The following is a 15,188-nucleotide window of genomic DNA, read 5'->3' as shown; positions in this document are numbered from 1 at the left end:
CCCTCAGCGCGCGGCTCCCGCCGCAGCCGCCTCAGGGTCTGAGGGAGCCGCGGCTTCCCGCCCTGCGGCAGAGCGAGGCGGCTGTTTGCCGCCCCTTCCTCTCCTCAGAAGGCGAGCAGCAGCCGAAACGGTCGTTTTCACGAAAAGTGCCGCCGTCCTGGCCAGGGCTCGGCCCCTCCAGCCCTGCTCTGATGCCGAGGCGAAAGCTGCCGTGCCGCAGCCGAGGTGTGCTGGTCTGGGCCGCGGCTCTGAGGCCGGGGCAGCGGGTGGGTTTGGGCCTCGCTCGCCCTGCTCTGCAGTCTGGCACGTTACGGCCTGAGGTAACGGCTAACATGTTCTGCTCAGCGTGGTTAACCGAACCAAAGCGCACTTTTGTTCTGTCTCGCCGGCAGACTTGGCTTGCCCTGGTAGCAGTTTAGTCTCCAGTCCCCCTGCTAATCCCACGGTTTATTATTAGTTAGCTAAACCCCAAAGTTGGTCTGGTAGTTTGGGGAGAATGAACATTAGTGCGAATCCAGGTGTTTCCCTCCAGCTGGGTCCTTAAATCAATGCTACAGTATCGAGGCCGGGGCTTGCTGCAGGTGCCAACTTTCAAATGACAGAAATCAAAATTGCGAGCAGCTGTTGAATCCGATGGCCATAGATTTGTTTATTTTGTGCAGGATGGGAAGGAGTTAGCTGTTCTGATTTAAACTGAAGTTTTGAATTTTCACATTTGACTAACTAATCCCTCTTGCGGTGTCGATTAGAGTTCTTCATTTCCTGTCCTACAGTTGTTTATTTTACAGCACTGTGTACTGCATTGGTTCAGCATCTCTTCTCGTGGGAATCCCCTTGCAAAGTTCCCCTTCTGCCTCTCTTAGAGAATTATGCACTTCACCATAAGACCGCATAGCTTACACAAAATCCTTTCTTCTCATGCAAAACACTGTTGCAAAGAATTAAGATCCAGTAACAGAGAAGGAGAATCACAGTCAGTTTTCATACCTCCTCACCACAAAGAAACAAAGTTCTGATAGTGGGGTTTCGTGTAGTGTACTTAAACGCTAATGTAACAGTAACAAATCACGTGGATTTCTTACAGCGTGTCAGTTGTGTCTTTTCTGTTACCTGTCACTTAGAACACAAGGCTGAGCAGAACCACTGCTGAACCTTAACTAACAGACAGATGCAAATTTTGTGCCTCACCACGGAGTAGACAGTACCATCTGTACGACAGTGCTCTGTAATTCTCGGCATTTCACTGACTTTGCTGCAAAATTCAATCAAAACAAACCAACCCTTATTTTTATGCTGGGAGCCTTCCCATAGTGAATAGCCTAATGAGTATTATTTCCTCTGGGGCACATAACCTGAAGGTGGTTCTGAGGGAAAAACCCTTTTAATATAATGTAGGTGTTAAATGAAAACAAAATATGGCCATTTAAAGGGCACTGTAGCTGATTATTGCATTGCCAAACTTTGAGAAGCAGCGTTTTCCAGAGTTCATGCTCTCAGGTCATTTGTCCAAAATCCCTTTGTCTTGCAGTGCAGAAACAGTTTTTTGAACAAAATCCCGCAATACACTGAAAATAGAAAAAATAATTAATTTTAGGAAGAAATACTGACAAAAATTATTTCATATTTGGCTAAGTAAACCCCTCAAAATTCTCCATTTAATTTGTGCCTGCAGCAAAAAAATATTTTTCCATACCCATCTCACTAAATTTGTTACAAATCTTCCGTTAAGAAAACAAAATACTACGTGCAGATGATGTAGCTCATCTGCTGCACCTTCTGTTTCATTGCACTGTTATTGAGAATCATGTAATTGGGGCAGTACCTGCAGTGAACCTTAGAGTGATAAGTAGGAGTAAAGCCGGTGCTGGGCCTGGGTGGGAGGCGGAGGGGCTGGGGGATCTGCCAGGCGGCCAGCACGGTCCCCTGGGCCTTTGTCGAAGATTACCAAATGGAAATGACATCACCCGCAGCCAATCGGGGGGCCCCGGGGGTACAGTTGGATGGAAGCCATATTCCACTTAAGTAACAAGACATGACATACCATGTGCTAATGCTAAATAATTTATCCCTCAGGCATATAGTGAATTGCAAAGCCAAGCTGAGGCCTGGTCAACAGTTTGTAGTTTAAATTAAAACTGGCTTTTCCATCTTAAAGGGAAGGAGGGGGTTGTCAACTGTTGTGATCAAAAGTGGAACGCAGAAATCTCGGTTTTTTCTCTTCTCTTCTCTTCTCTTCTCTTCTCTTCTCTTCTCTTCTCTTCTCTCTTTTCTTTCTCCTGTTATAATTTGATCTAATCAAAAAACTTTTTAGTCATTTTGGGGATACATTCCATGTATCTCTATTAACATGCAGGAAAATCTTCAAGGAAGTTTTAAGTCACTGTGAATAATGATATCCAATATATCCTTGAAACTTAGGCATTAGCACCTGTAATTTCCTAAATGGAAGCTATTCCAAAATTTGGTCATATGTGTATTCGTGTTACAAATGTTATATGGGTGTTTCCATAGCAGAGTCATAAATATGTCTCATTAGGAATCCAGAGCCATTTGGTTCTGCTTAGGCTGAAGATCACGCCCAGTCAGCCTCTCTTCTGGATGGTTTGAGCTAGCAGTACACAGGCTGGATATGATGTTATCCGCAGCATTTCACTGCTTGCTGTTGGCTACTGGAACTCACAGTGTAGCCTTTCCAACTCAGTGGTCCAGCTAAGCTTGGCCAAACCTTTGACATACTTTTGTTAAAATACAGTGCTGATTTTACTTAAGAACTGTGTGCCACAATATGCTAAACAGCACTCCCACTGAAACCATAAGAAGTTGAAAGTAGTCAGCACCTTCCATAATCTATCCTTATGCAGCACTTTAAAAAATGGTGGGTCGAGTATTCTTTAATCTTCCAGTGTACTATTGATCAAGAAATGAACAGTTAAAATATACACCATGTTGGCTGGGAAGGAAATAGCAATTGCCTTTAAGTTATATTAGGATAAGAATTTAAAAGGACCTCTGTCCTATGGATAAGCGAGAATATATTTAACTAGTCTCTGCATGTTTGGCTACTTAAAACCTGGAGAGCATGAAGTGGTAGAGAGTTAAAAGGAGCATGTGGAAAAAAATACAAAACAAATTGATAGTGTCTCTGAAAGGTCTTCAGGGAATTCAGCTTTATTGCCACAATAGTACCCTTTCCAGTGTGCAATTACTTGTCATGGAAAGGGCTTTTGACAATTCCTCTTATTTTGGATGCTGCAAAGCATGCTTAATTTAAGTAAGAGTTTGCATTTGATTTTTCCTTTCAATATTTGTTTACTTATCTAGGTTCTTGTATGATTGTCAGGCCAATATCCAAGTTCCCCTTAGGTAACAAAAAGAGAAAAAAAAATGCCACTGAAAAAAATGCGGCAGCAGCTAAAAAATGAATATATTATTTATTTTTTGTTATGTAAGTTCATAGTGTGCATACTGTGGTAGGGAAAGCTCTTCTATTAATAAATTTCAACCTTGGCAAAAATGCATTTTTGTAATTGATCATTCTTTTTTTATTCAAACATTTGTACAATGAGTAACAAAGCCTTTGCATCTAAATCCAAGTAGGAACAGAATTTGGCAAATCTAATTCCTTCCTGGATTTTCGCAGCTCTACTTCCTTTAGGAAGTTTTTAGTCAATGGGAAACAAAGGCTTATTGAAAGGATTAAAGTTACAACTATTCTCTTTGTTTTAGAGCTTCAATCACAGTTTTCCTCTAGTAAACAACATTTGCAATTAATAAAACTTCTAAAAAAACAGGAACTTTGGGGAAGTACGTGCTTATGATAAGCAGCAGGATTTCTTTTAACAGAACTCTATACAAAGGTGTAGTCTTTTTAAGTTAAGACAATGATAACAATTGAGTTTCTCAATGCATTTTAAAAGTGTTCCTTCTGATAAACACAAGACAACAGACTCTACAGTCAGGGATGGGCAGTACATTTAAATAGGGTATATCTTGTCAACAGTTTATTGTGTCCCAAAAAGATTTTAAATAGCTGCAAACAACTCACATTTCATATAATGTATAAACCTAGTAATCATGTCTCACACGATGAAATATCTATGCCCATTGGACATACAGTACTGCATATATTTATGAACTATTACCCATAAATTGTTTATTGTTTCCTTTATATGATGCTTGAAAAAGGCATTTGGAAAGCAGTTATCTGTGCACGAATAAGAGCACATGGAATATTTAATCTTTATAATTTATCTTTTACTGTTTTTATGTCATGAAATATTTTATGAATATTTTCATGTTTATGTCAGCTCTATTTTTCTTACTCGCTTTATGTGTTCACTCCCAAGGAATTATCTCCTGTCAGAGGTAAACTGAGGGAAACGTCATAACTCTGTTGATGACCCTCCCTGGAGGGCAGTGTGGAGCTGCGGGGTGATTGGGACTGACTGTTGCAGGAGACATTTAATGAACAGCTCAACTATTGTTCTCACCCAAGTGTCCAGTTCTTTTTCTGGGGTGGCTTATGTCCAAAGGGTGCTGAAAACAGCAATCTGGAGAATAAAGGGACTGCAGTTCTGACTGGCCCCTTAAGCGCGAGTGCATTGTTGTTTCTTACATGCCATTTCTCATTTACAAAAAACATCTTAAGCCATTGTCCTTTTGATGATAATTTTTATACAGATTTTTTTCTTTCAGATTTTTTTGAGTAAATGTTCCTGTGAACTGAGAGTATCTTTGCTAACCTTTAACCCAGAATCAACTTCTGGTGAAGTTATAAACCTTTAGAAACAGAAGGTTTTAATGGGAATCCTGACTCAGAGTTTATTTCAGTGGCAGGAACAGTGCTCTGTTATCAGTAGATGTGAGTCAGGCACCAACAGTAAATCTGATCTTTGAGATCATCCATTAAGAGTAAATGTTCTTTGTTGCTGTCTGAAACAAGCAAGAAACAGAGACGAGTCATCTAAATGATTAAACATGACACAGAGGATGCTAAATACTATTTTTCAGACATTTTCCTACAGCAATCATGAGCTATTTTGTAAACAAAGTGTGCTACTGATTCAGGGTGCTACACCAGACGTTCTGCATGTATACATTGAATTAGACTGAAGATAGTCACATTGAAATTTGTAGGTTAGTGTAAATGGACAGACTGATTCCTAGAGGAAATAAGCGTTAGCATGAGAACAACAGCTGAACTAAAATCCCATAAGCCAGGAAAAACAGCTACACAATTACACTAACAGGTGGTTGGTTTCAAAACAAATTTCAAGGTCTGACAGCTCTGTGCACCTGCTTTGGGCTGATTTCTTTTAAGGACTTGGATTTGGCATGAACCATTGATAAAAACCATAATTCTTTGTGTCTGAGAAAAGTCATCATTACCATATAGTGATGATAAACTACTAAAGCTTTCTAAAAGTAGTACTTAGCCAAAAGGTAATATGGGTCATTCTGCACACTCTGTCATTATAGCTCAAGCTTTTTTCTACCGGAGAGCTTCAGGCAAACACCGTTAGGCTCAAACCTCTCCTTCTGTAAACTGAGATAATTCCATCTCACTAGAGTGGTGTGATTTGAATTAGGCATGACTCTAGCCTTTGCCTTCACCATCATAAGAAAAATCAAATTTTATTTGATAGGGGATTTTAACAAAGATATTCAGCAAATTCTGTTATAAAGGTTGTACTCTTTCTTCTAAATTTCTTTTAATTGTTAACATTTCACTTGGGGAGGTTTTTTCTTGTATTTGTTCTCAGCTTCTAGGCATTTTTCTTGAGTTTTGGACAAAAGAAAGATGGTCATTTTCATTTGGGGGAAAAAATCAAAGCATGCTTTTATCATTTAAATGTCTGTATTGGTGGTCCTTTATGGATGGCTCCCACATGTCAGTAAGAAATAGTATAAATAATAAATTTGATCAGAACAGATTGATAAATGTAGCATTTGGGGGTGAAGTTACTTAGTTTCTACAGAATTGAAATGAGATTTTCAGTACTGTCTAAATACCTAGAAATTCAAGTTCCTCTAATTTTCAGGTAGTGGGATGACATACAGTGCCAAGTTGATCACATCCCTGTAAGATCTGGGCCTTCATTTTGAACACCTCACTTTGCAAACCTAACATGTTATGTTTTTATGTGATGGAATCCTGAGTTCTAGAAATGTGTTTTACTAGTTTCTTTTAGAGGGAGCAGGAAGAATATGATGCCAGTTTTCAACTCTGAGCAACTAGTGTGAATAAATGATATGCATACCTACAGCCTAGTACTGTTCTGGGGACACCAGTATGACCAGCACACTATGCAAACTGCAGCTACTTTTCACTGCTGTACTTCCTCTCTCCTCTTGTCTGTTGAGCAAAACTTGTAGGCATTTATAAACTTTATGGTGTTCAAAATTGTGGGGAGTGCATACAGAACTGCTAGTTTAGTTTTTTGTTGTACTGTGGGGGTTTCCCCTCTACAGTTTGCTGTTTCTTTAAGACATAAAATGATGAGCATATGGTTCACAGCGGGTACCAGAGAAACAGATAAACAGGGTGATTAACCTGGCATAGCCCATCTCCTTTTTACAAATGAAAATGCAAATCTACATGAGAACAGGTTTTTGTTTTAACTGTCCTTCATTCAGAATGACTAAATACATTACCTGACAGCAGGTTGGGGTTTTTTTTCTGAAGATTCTGTTTCTCAGACCTTGATAGATTACTCCTTTTTTTTTTGGATTGTTGAGGACATTCCTGTTAACTTTGCTTGGCTGCTGTATATGATTTAACTATGTGACTGTCAAGCTTTGTCTGTTAGTTTTTCATATTTTTGTAGTTACATTCCAGATTCTATGATCTGTAGACTTGAACTCATCTAACTGGAAAATAAGATATGAAAAGAAAGATACTAAGTTACACCTTGTGAAATATATACTTAAAATTTACATCTTTCAATTTGCTGTATCTACAATTTGCTGTATCTATTATCTAGGTTTGCAGTGGTTTTGCCTTTGTTGTAGTTATTCAGCTAATAAAGACTGGGGTGCCCTTTTTTTTTGGTTGTCAATTTAAGACAGACGCTTAGCACAAAGCCAAAACCTCAGCTGCCTTTCTTGAGGAGAAAGAGTTAGCAAAGCTGAGCATTAGATTCAAGAACTGGATGCAAGGTTTTATCACTTGAAGGATCAAGCTACAGAAAAAAATATTAGAGAAGATCATGTGGATGAAGAATCTGAGGATCTGCAAGTTTTCCCTAATGAATATCTACCAGTAAGCCAGGGACAATAGTCTTTTCTACCAGTGACTTACCAGTGGTAACCTACATTTACACCAAATTAAGTTCAATGTAAAGCCACACCCTCAGACTGAACTACTCCTATAAATGCACCCCTGTCCATTTCAGACAAAGTTATCCAGGTTAGCAAAACTCTGCTGTTTGTTTAATCTAACCTGGCTGACCTTACTTGAAACACAATGGGAAATGTTCTTATGAACAGACAACATAGATAAGGGTTAGCAATTGCCACTGAAGTGTAGCCTGATGAACAATTGAGAAAGAGCCGGTGGGCAGTAGCTTGTATGGTACAGCTGTTTGCAAAGACATGTCTGTCTATAGTGTGAATCATTCTGAGAAGATGTGCATCTTGGATTTTCTGCATTTGGAGACTACCACTATGCTTACTGCACTGCTGTGACTAACAGTTTCTTTATCTAGTATGAAGGCTGCTTAGAGTTGTGTTGTATTCTAATATATTGGTAGATTCAAACTGCTATGGAGTGATCCTTTGTTGCTTTCTTAGCTTGTGGCTCTAAGCTTTTCAGAAGATCAGGACAGCTCAGGATTTAGCTGTTAATGCTTTTCTGAGAGACCTGACTGTTGAAGAGTGCTCAGATTTTAAATTGGAAGATTTGACCCACTTCGGGGAGGAAGAAGAACAAATAGAACTGGAAGTGGGAAGGTCACCTTTAATAGCACATGAACTACTTCGTAACAAGCTTTACAATTGCTTTGTTTCTTCCTCTCCTAGTGCTGTAAACATGACTAGCCAAAGGAAGACCTTAGAAAACAACTCAAGGAAGCTATGAAGGCTGTTGAGAAAGCAAAGAAGCCAGCTGGACCGGTTAGTGTTAAACACAACATTTTCTAGTAGTTGTAGTGGGTTGATTTCTCCATATTTCTCAGCAACTACACATCACATATTTTGAACTGGTACAGTGAAGCAAGTGAGGGCATTCTCATACAGAAAGCTCACTTTTTAATGCATAATAATAGGCTGGGTTCTATTTGTAGTCTTCCTAAATCCCTGGTAAATAAACAGCTTCTTAATCCAAGGTTGAACAGAAGAGGAATATTTTAATATATCCCTTTTTCTCTTAGAGTTTAACTACTGGGCTTTCTGCTAAAGGAGATCCTCTCATTTTTCTTGGTTTGGGCACAATTACTAGAGCAAGCACATTTGTCAATGAGTTGAGAAATACATGGGTTTTTTGCATAATGTCAAAATTCTGAACCTCATTCTTAGGAGGCTGTATTGTTTAGAGGGAATGTGGAATTGCTAGTGGTTTGTGATATTTTACATTTGAAGAATCAAGGAGATGGCATAATATTGACAAGTCATAGGTTAAACCTCTTAGTGAGAATAAGTTTGTAGATATCAAATCTAACTCTTCTTAGTTTGTGATGTTCAAAAAAGATTTTGGGACTAGGAGGTAAGATTGATGAATGCAGGTGGTATATCTGTGTCTGTAATTTGAAGTAACCATCATGTATTGTCAGAGTACCTATTACCAAGGTCACTGTAAGGTTATGTGGCATCCATGATCCCTGTCCCTCCTTTCCTAATTGTGCATAAGTAGAAGGATGAGTTGCTCAAACAACATACTGTGCCTTTGTTGTCCAGGGTGGTCTGCACAAGCGTTTGCACTATGCGTACTGCATAGTGGGAGGACTTGATATTTCCTGTCTCCCTGATTACTTTCCTTTCCCTTTCGTTCCTCCACTGGGCAGCCTGTGTTGGTCCTCACAGTGTACTAAATCTTGCTTGCAGACAAACATGGTCATTTGGTACCTGTCAAAGAACAGCAGTAGGGGCAGATGTTCTTCTGTCACTATGTTCTACCTCTTGCCACAGTATTTAATCTCTCTCCCTCAGTACTTCACTGCCTCCCATCTGAAGTCTAAGAGACACCTCTGATGCAAATCAAAGGATGTTTTCTTTTCCTGTTATGTCTTCAAGAGCCCAGTTCTACTTGCATACACTAACTCCCATTTATAGTAACTGTAGCTCCATGGTTGGTTAAGTTATTGAACTGCATTTCTTATTCTGTACTTCATTTTTATTTTCAGAAAAGCAACCTATGACTCTTTACATTAGGAATCAAGGGAATGTTTTGCTGGAATATGTTTTGCAAGCTGAAATGCTTCTGACAGTAAAAACAAAACTCTCATCTTTGTTAAGGGCTTGGACACATTTAGAATATAGTTTTATCCAGAATAATTTATCTCAAATTGGAGGGAAATTTGAATTCTGAGGTGACATCAAGTGAGGTTTAAGTCATACGAATGCACAGCATGAACAAAAGGAAATGGTTCTTTATGAGACACAGCAAAACCGAGCAGGTAAGAAGAAGGAGAATGCAGATTTTGCAAAGGGAATGCAAAAGAAAAACCTTCTGTGTAATCAGTGTAGCAAACAAGAATAATAATAACAGAGACATAAATGCAGCAAACAAGAAAGGATTAAAAAAAGTAGTTATACTCACTGAGCTGATTGAGCTAGAATTGCCTTTGTATCATCTGCTGTCTTGTACTTTGAAACTGAAGTACATTAAAAAACAAAAATGAGAAAAATGCCTAATGAACTAGTTTTGACTTTGAATGTTTGAGCTGTGAAATGCCTTTGTTTCATGTATTTATTTGTTTGTGATGTTATCTACAAGTAGTGACTGATTTCTTCCTGTACAATATCCATTCACTACAACTAAAGAGGGATAGGACATTCAGCCTTTGTCTTTGAAGTGAGAAAATAAGTTGTGCATGCAAAGAGAACTGGTTACCTATGTTATTGCTGTGTCTGTCCCAGTGCTTCTGTATGAAGTTCTCAGCCTTTATAAGTTATAAATGTCATATAACTTTTTCTAGAGTAGGTTGAATAACATTTTAAATTATGGTCTGGTGATAAAAGTTAAAGCTGTAAACTGAGGTTGATATAGAATAGCAAAGGAAAATAATCTTGGTTTAACTCACTCTGTAGGTGGTACAGTGTTCTACAGAATCACTGAGCCATTACTTGCTCTCCAATTGTTCTTCATTTTCCTGTGCTGAGAAGCTATTAGTGCAGGATATAAATTGTGTCTGTACTATATTTCTGCAGCTAACTGGTAAGGAATCAAATTTTTAAGTTGTCACATAGAGCTCCTCAGACACCTCTACAACTTCAGACAATAAAACTTTCTAAAACTTAGGGGTTTGGAATCAGGTATGTCTTCTCAGATACAATGTTGCTATTTTAAAGGTTTTTTGGTCGATTCCAACTCCAGGATGCGTTTTCTGTGCAATATACTGCTTCAATCTCATGGATTTGTAATTAGTAGGGAAACCAAATTCACAAGGCTGTTCACCATTTAAAGTATCACAGTTCAAGCTTAAGAGACAGTTCCTTACAGCAATAATACTTCTTTGTCTTCATGACAGTTACAAAAAGCGATTTTTACATGTTGTGCGTATTTGATTCCAGTGAAGCCATGGTCCTATCATGAACCCTGTAGCTTTCTTCTGTTCTGCTTTGTTTGTCGCAAGCCACTTTCTGCTTAGGTGGTTAACTGTAGGTTTGCTTTGGAAGAGTGTTGGTTTGGGCTTATTGTCTCAAAAGCAGTGGCCTTAATCTGAACCGGATATAGCCTGGAATAATTTGAAATCCTATTGCTTCCAGTAACCTTGGGAAGGCTCATAAAAATATGACATGAGGTCTGAAGAGAGAAATGGAGAGATCTGATTACGAACGGGAAGAAAAACTTTCTGTCCAGAGCAAGTGATTAAGCTTCATGACTCCGTTTCCAAAACCACCTCCAAAAAAGATCAAAATGGTCCCTAGGATTTGCTTTAGCTATTACAATCAGTGGTTTAGGTTGCTGTATTTTTCCATTAAATAGCAGAAAATATATATGATATATTTATAAAATTATTCTTCTTTTTTTCCTTCACTGTGATCTTTTCCGAGTCTCAGTTGGGTTTTCCCCCTCTCTTTTCTCCTCTGTCTCTTTCTAGAAGTTCCTCTCTTGATTTTCTGTGTTTGTTTCTCAGGAATGCTCTCAGGCAAAAGTTCTCAATGGTACAAAGTCAAATAGATTATCTTTTTAAAAAAATTATTATTTAGTATTTCTTCTTCCCTTCATAGTCTTTATATGTTTTAGCCAGCTTGGAGAGGTATTGCATTTAAATATATGCATCATTAGTGAAGATCTGTGTGTGTACAACTGAGAGCAGAATTGGCTTAAAGTCTGCTTCAAAAGGAAATTGAGTAGGATCCTGCAATCCCGACCCGTTTCCCTTTCCAACAGCAATGAGCTGAATCAGAAGGGAACTAATGAATTCTGGTCAATTTCCTTCAGCGCACCAAAGCTCTTTAAACACATACTGAAGAAGGGAAATGAAGTAGGATTAGTCCATTTCCCTTTGAAGCCAGCTGTGTGTTCACAGTGCAAGTACTGGAACATTATTTCACTTGCCACTTTCTGGCTGTGGGCCAAGCTGTAGTATCATCTTGAATTGATGCAAGATCTGAAAATATGTAGAGAAACACATAGACTGCATCTGGACAGTGTGTAAGAAATTGGTATCCATATGATGAATTGGCTTGTGCTGTTATTCTTCAGTTCTTTACCTGTTCGTCAAGGGATCCCCTAATTATTTTTTTTCATTAGCTTTGCTATGGCCACAAGCAGTTCTGGGGCCTTATTTTCCCTTTTAGATTGACTTCAAATGGGAGTGTGAATTTTTAATGTAATGTTAAGACATTTTGTTGTTTCTTTAGTGCTATTAAGTTGTGGTTTTGAGGGAGAAAAGTCCCACGTTTTTCATCTTATACAAAGTGTGTTTGGGAAGGAAGGATGTTTGAGGAGTTGTATAATACTGAAAGCTGTATATGTGTGACTCATGCAAGTGCTAACTATTGTTCTGCCTGTATGTAGCACCTTTCTTTCCAGAAGGTCTCAAAACATTTTGTAAATAATGTGGTGATTGCCTAGCCGTGCAACTCTCAGGGACTGAAATATCCTTTTGCTCCAAAAGGATGAGACTTCACCACTCCATTTGCATTTAGTGTTGCAGAACTATGGCTACCACACAGCTGAACAGTTCTGATCCTTTGTGTAGGAGATAAGCAAAAGATAACAAAAAGATAGGCAGAATCTTAACCACAGCACTATACACATAAAGGACAATGGAAGGAAAAGTGGCTGCAATCTCATAAGTACTGTGCCATAGGGAAGAATTGGAACATTTGGGCTGGGACCTTTCTTCTACAGAGATACTGGATCTCTGTCTCTCACAGAGTCTTTCTTGTAATGGTCCACAGACACTGGCCCTGGTCTTATCTGTTACAGGGCATCTGCTATTTCCATGTTTTTCCATACCAATGTGGTTTTTGCCTGTTTAATTACAGCACATTTCTGAAGGCACAAACTGAGCTGACAAATGTGCTGCCCTGATGGCATAAACGAGGCTGAACCAGGCATTTACTGGTGCGGCGGTGTCAGCTGGAGGTTATACATTTTTCACAGTTTGCGTTGACATAGCTATACTGGCAGAAATTTGTAGTGTAGTCCCGACTCTAGGGATCAGTGGATGAAGATTCTTGGCTGCCCTTAAAGTAGATGCACACTAACCAAATTAGGGATTTTGTAGATTAGGACTGGGACTTCAGACGTGGTCCAGAAGTGAGAGGGGGATTGGAGGAATACCCAAAGCACCAAAGCAATATTAGACTCTGTCAGGCTGAATGCAGTGCAGCTTCTTTCTGAGGTTCATGTTTGCTTGCAGGTTCAGTGAGCTGCTGAGTTGGTACCAGAACTGACAAAAGGCAACTAACAAAAGCAATCTTCATATTAAAAAGATGCTAACAATAAATTTAGGAAAGCTAGCAATAAATCTAAGGAAACTCGCTTCTTATTCTGACTGCTGTTTTTACCTAATGATAATACTGTCTGTAATAGACAGTGAAGGATTGTGATTGCAGAGCTGAGTTCAAACCACAAAATCTGAATCTGTATGGCTCTGCCTTTTGAGAAGATTAGGCAGTCCAAAACTAAATCCATGGATAAAGCAGTGATCTTTCTTCAGACTGTGGAAAAACCAAAGGAATTTCTTAGCTTACTGTTCTTTGTTCTCAGGAAAGCACAGTGAAAGGAGGGAAAATAAGAAAGGCTATGCTCACATTCCTAAAGAGGCCTTTTTTTAAAAAAAAAACCACCCAGGCAATAGAGTCAGGTAGGAAAAGATGAATGGCCTTGAGAATTTACATGCAAAGCTGCCCGTATGGGAGAGCTACAGGAAAGCTTAACAGATCTCCATAAGTACTATTAACTGAGCCAAAAGCTAACAGAAAATTGTCAGTATTCTACAAAGCCCAGTGAACAGTCCCAAACGCATGCATGCAGATTAGACATGCATGACTTCTGGGGGCCCTGAGATGGAAGGGGATGCACCCTATCAGGAGAGCAGGGAAAAAACAAACAAACAAAAAAAGTGCAGATAATTCAGTACTCCCAAACCCTCTACTCTGGAGATGTTCCCTTTTGTATCTAACACAAGAGAGGTAGAAATTAGGCCACAGCATCACTGGAGCAGACGGGCAGGCTCTGTCTGTGCAGCGGCAGCATGTGCTTCTTTTCAGGGAGTTGCCCGGCAACGGAATGCTGTCCGCCTGAGTAACTGCAGGAGCCCATTGAAACCCACCGGCGGGCAGAGGGACGGAGAGAAAGGAAGAAAGGAAGGAGGAGGGGGGAGAGGAGTGAGCTCACCAGTTCAGAAATTTCTGGCAGTAAAGCCGGGACACTAAGAATGAAAGAGGGAAAACAAACTAGAAAAGGGGAGAGAAAAACTCTTGCCGCTCAAGAGTAAATCTTTCCAGAGATGCCTAATTTTATTTCGTACATGTCACATAGGGATCTAATTTCACTGATTTTACAGAACACGCCAGGATGGTCACGCCCAAAGAATATATTACTTCTGATGTGTAGAATATGCATGCTTCTGAAAGCAAAAAGTGCTTGTGGGAAGCTGAATGCACATACACAACCTTACTGCAGGTAACGAGAGGCATCCTCCAATGGAACCACTTCCCTTGTATCGCACTCCAGGTGACTGGGCTTTCAGGCCAGTAAACTCGGCTGCTATTAGCCCAGCAGGACAGGACATTGAGCTCTGATAATGACGTCATTAAATGCTGTGCTGGGGACTGAATTTATTGTAGTGACCAACAATTAGATTTCATCGTTGTGCCAAATGACTAATTTCTATTAGTGTGGGAATTAGTTAAATATCACTTCATCTGGGTTTTTAAAGAACCTAAGGGAGTCAAGTGTTTAACTCTCACTGAATTTCAATTGCATGTCTCCCAGGGAAAATTAATGAGCTGAGTCCTAAGAAGCCTTGCTGTTTCCAAAGGAGCTTAAATTTATTGTTTGTTGTCCAAGTCTCTTCCCCCCCTCATTTATAGATATGGAGTATTCATTTTTACATGCAGAAATATTTATCAGTAATTTCAGTTATTAACAGTTTGGAAATTTGGAGTCCTTGCTCTTATGGAACAAGCTTTCAAATGATTCCAACTAAATTCTATTGTTAGAGTTGCAAAGTAAATAGTTGTGAAGACGGACATCTTGACCACTTTAGGAGTTAGCAGCTCACTGAACTAAATGGTTAATTCTCTCAGAAGTCAAAATCAGATTCAGGAAATGAGCACTGAAACAGCCTTCACTGGAGGCTATTGCAGTATGCTTTCTTAGTGAAAACTCAAGCCCTGGAGAAAATACTGGAATTAGTTAAATATCCAAACAGGAAATGCTGTATTAAATCAGACCAATGTTCCATCTGATATGAAGCCATTTTTTGACAGTTACCAGAAGCACGGGAAAGTATATTATGAATAATTTTGAAAAGGATTGCCTTTAAAGGGAATCTCTTTCAAACCGCAAT

General features: G+C 39.2%; 1 long non-coding RNA gene across 1 annotated transcript in view; it reads left to right on the top strand.

Moving 5' to 3' along the window:
* The first annotated feature begins 8,002 nt into the window (after nt 1-8,002).
* Nucleotides 8,003-15,188, top strand: part of LOC138685040 (uncharacterized) — a 205,935-nt gene continuing 198,749 nt past the window's right edge. The window contains exon 1 of the long non-coding RNA XR_011324277.1: nt 8,003-8,112. This is a non-coding gene — a long non-coding RNA (uncharacterized lncRNA). The remainder of the gene's footprint in view (nt 8,113-15,188) is intronic.

The sequence above is a fragment of the Haliaeetus albicilla genome, chromosome 4, assembly GCF_947461875.1.
Source record: "Haliaeetus albicilla chromosome 4, bHalAlb1.1, whole genome shotgun sequence".
Taxonomy (NCBI): domain Eukaryota; kingdom Metazoa; phylum Chordata; class Aves; order Accipitriformes; family Accipitridae; genus Haliaeetus; species Haliaeetus albicilla.
The sequence above is the reverse complement of the archived record's forward strand: the minus strand, read 5'-3'. Positions and strand labels throughout refer to the sequence as shown.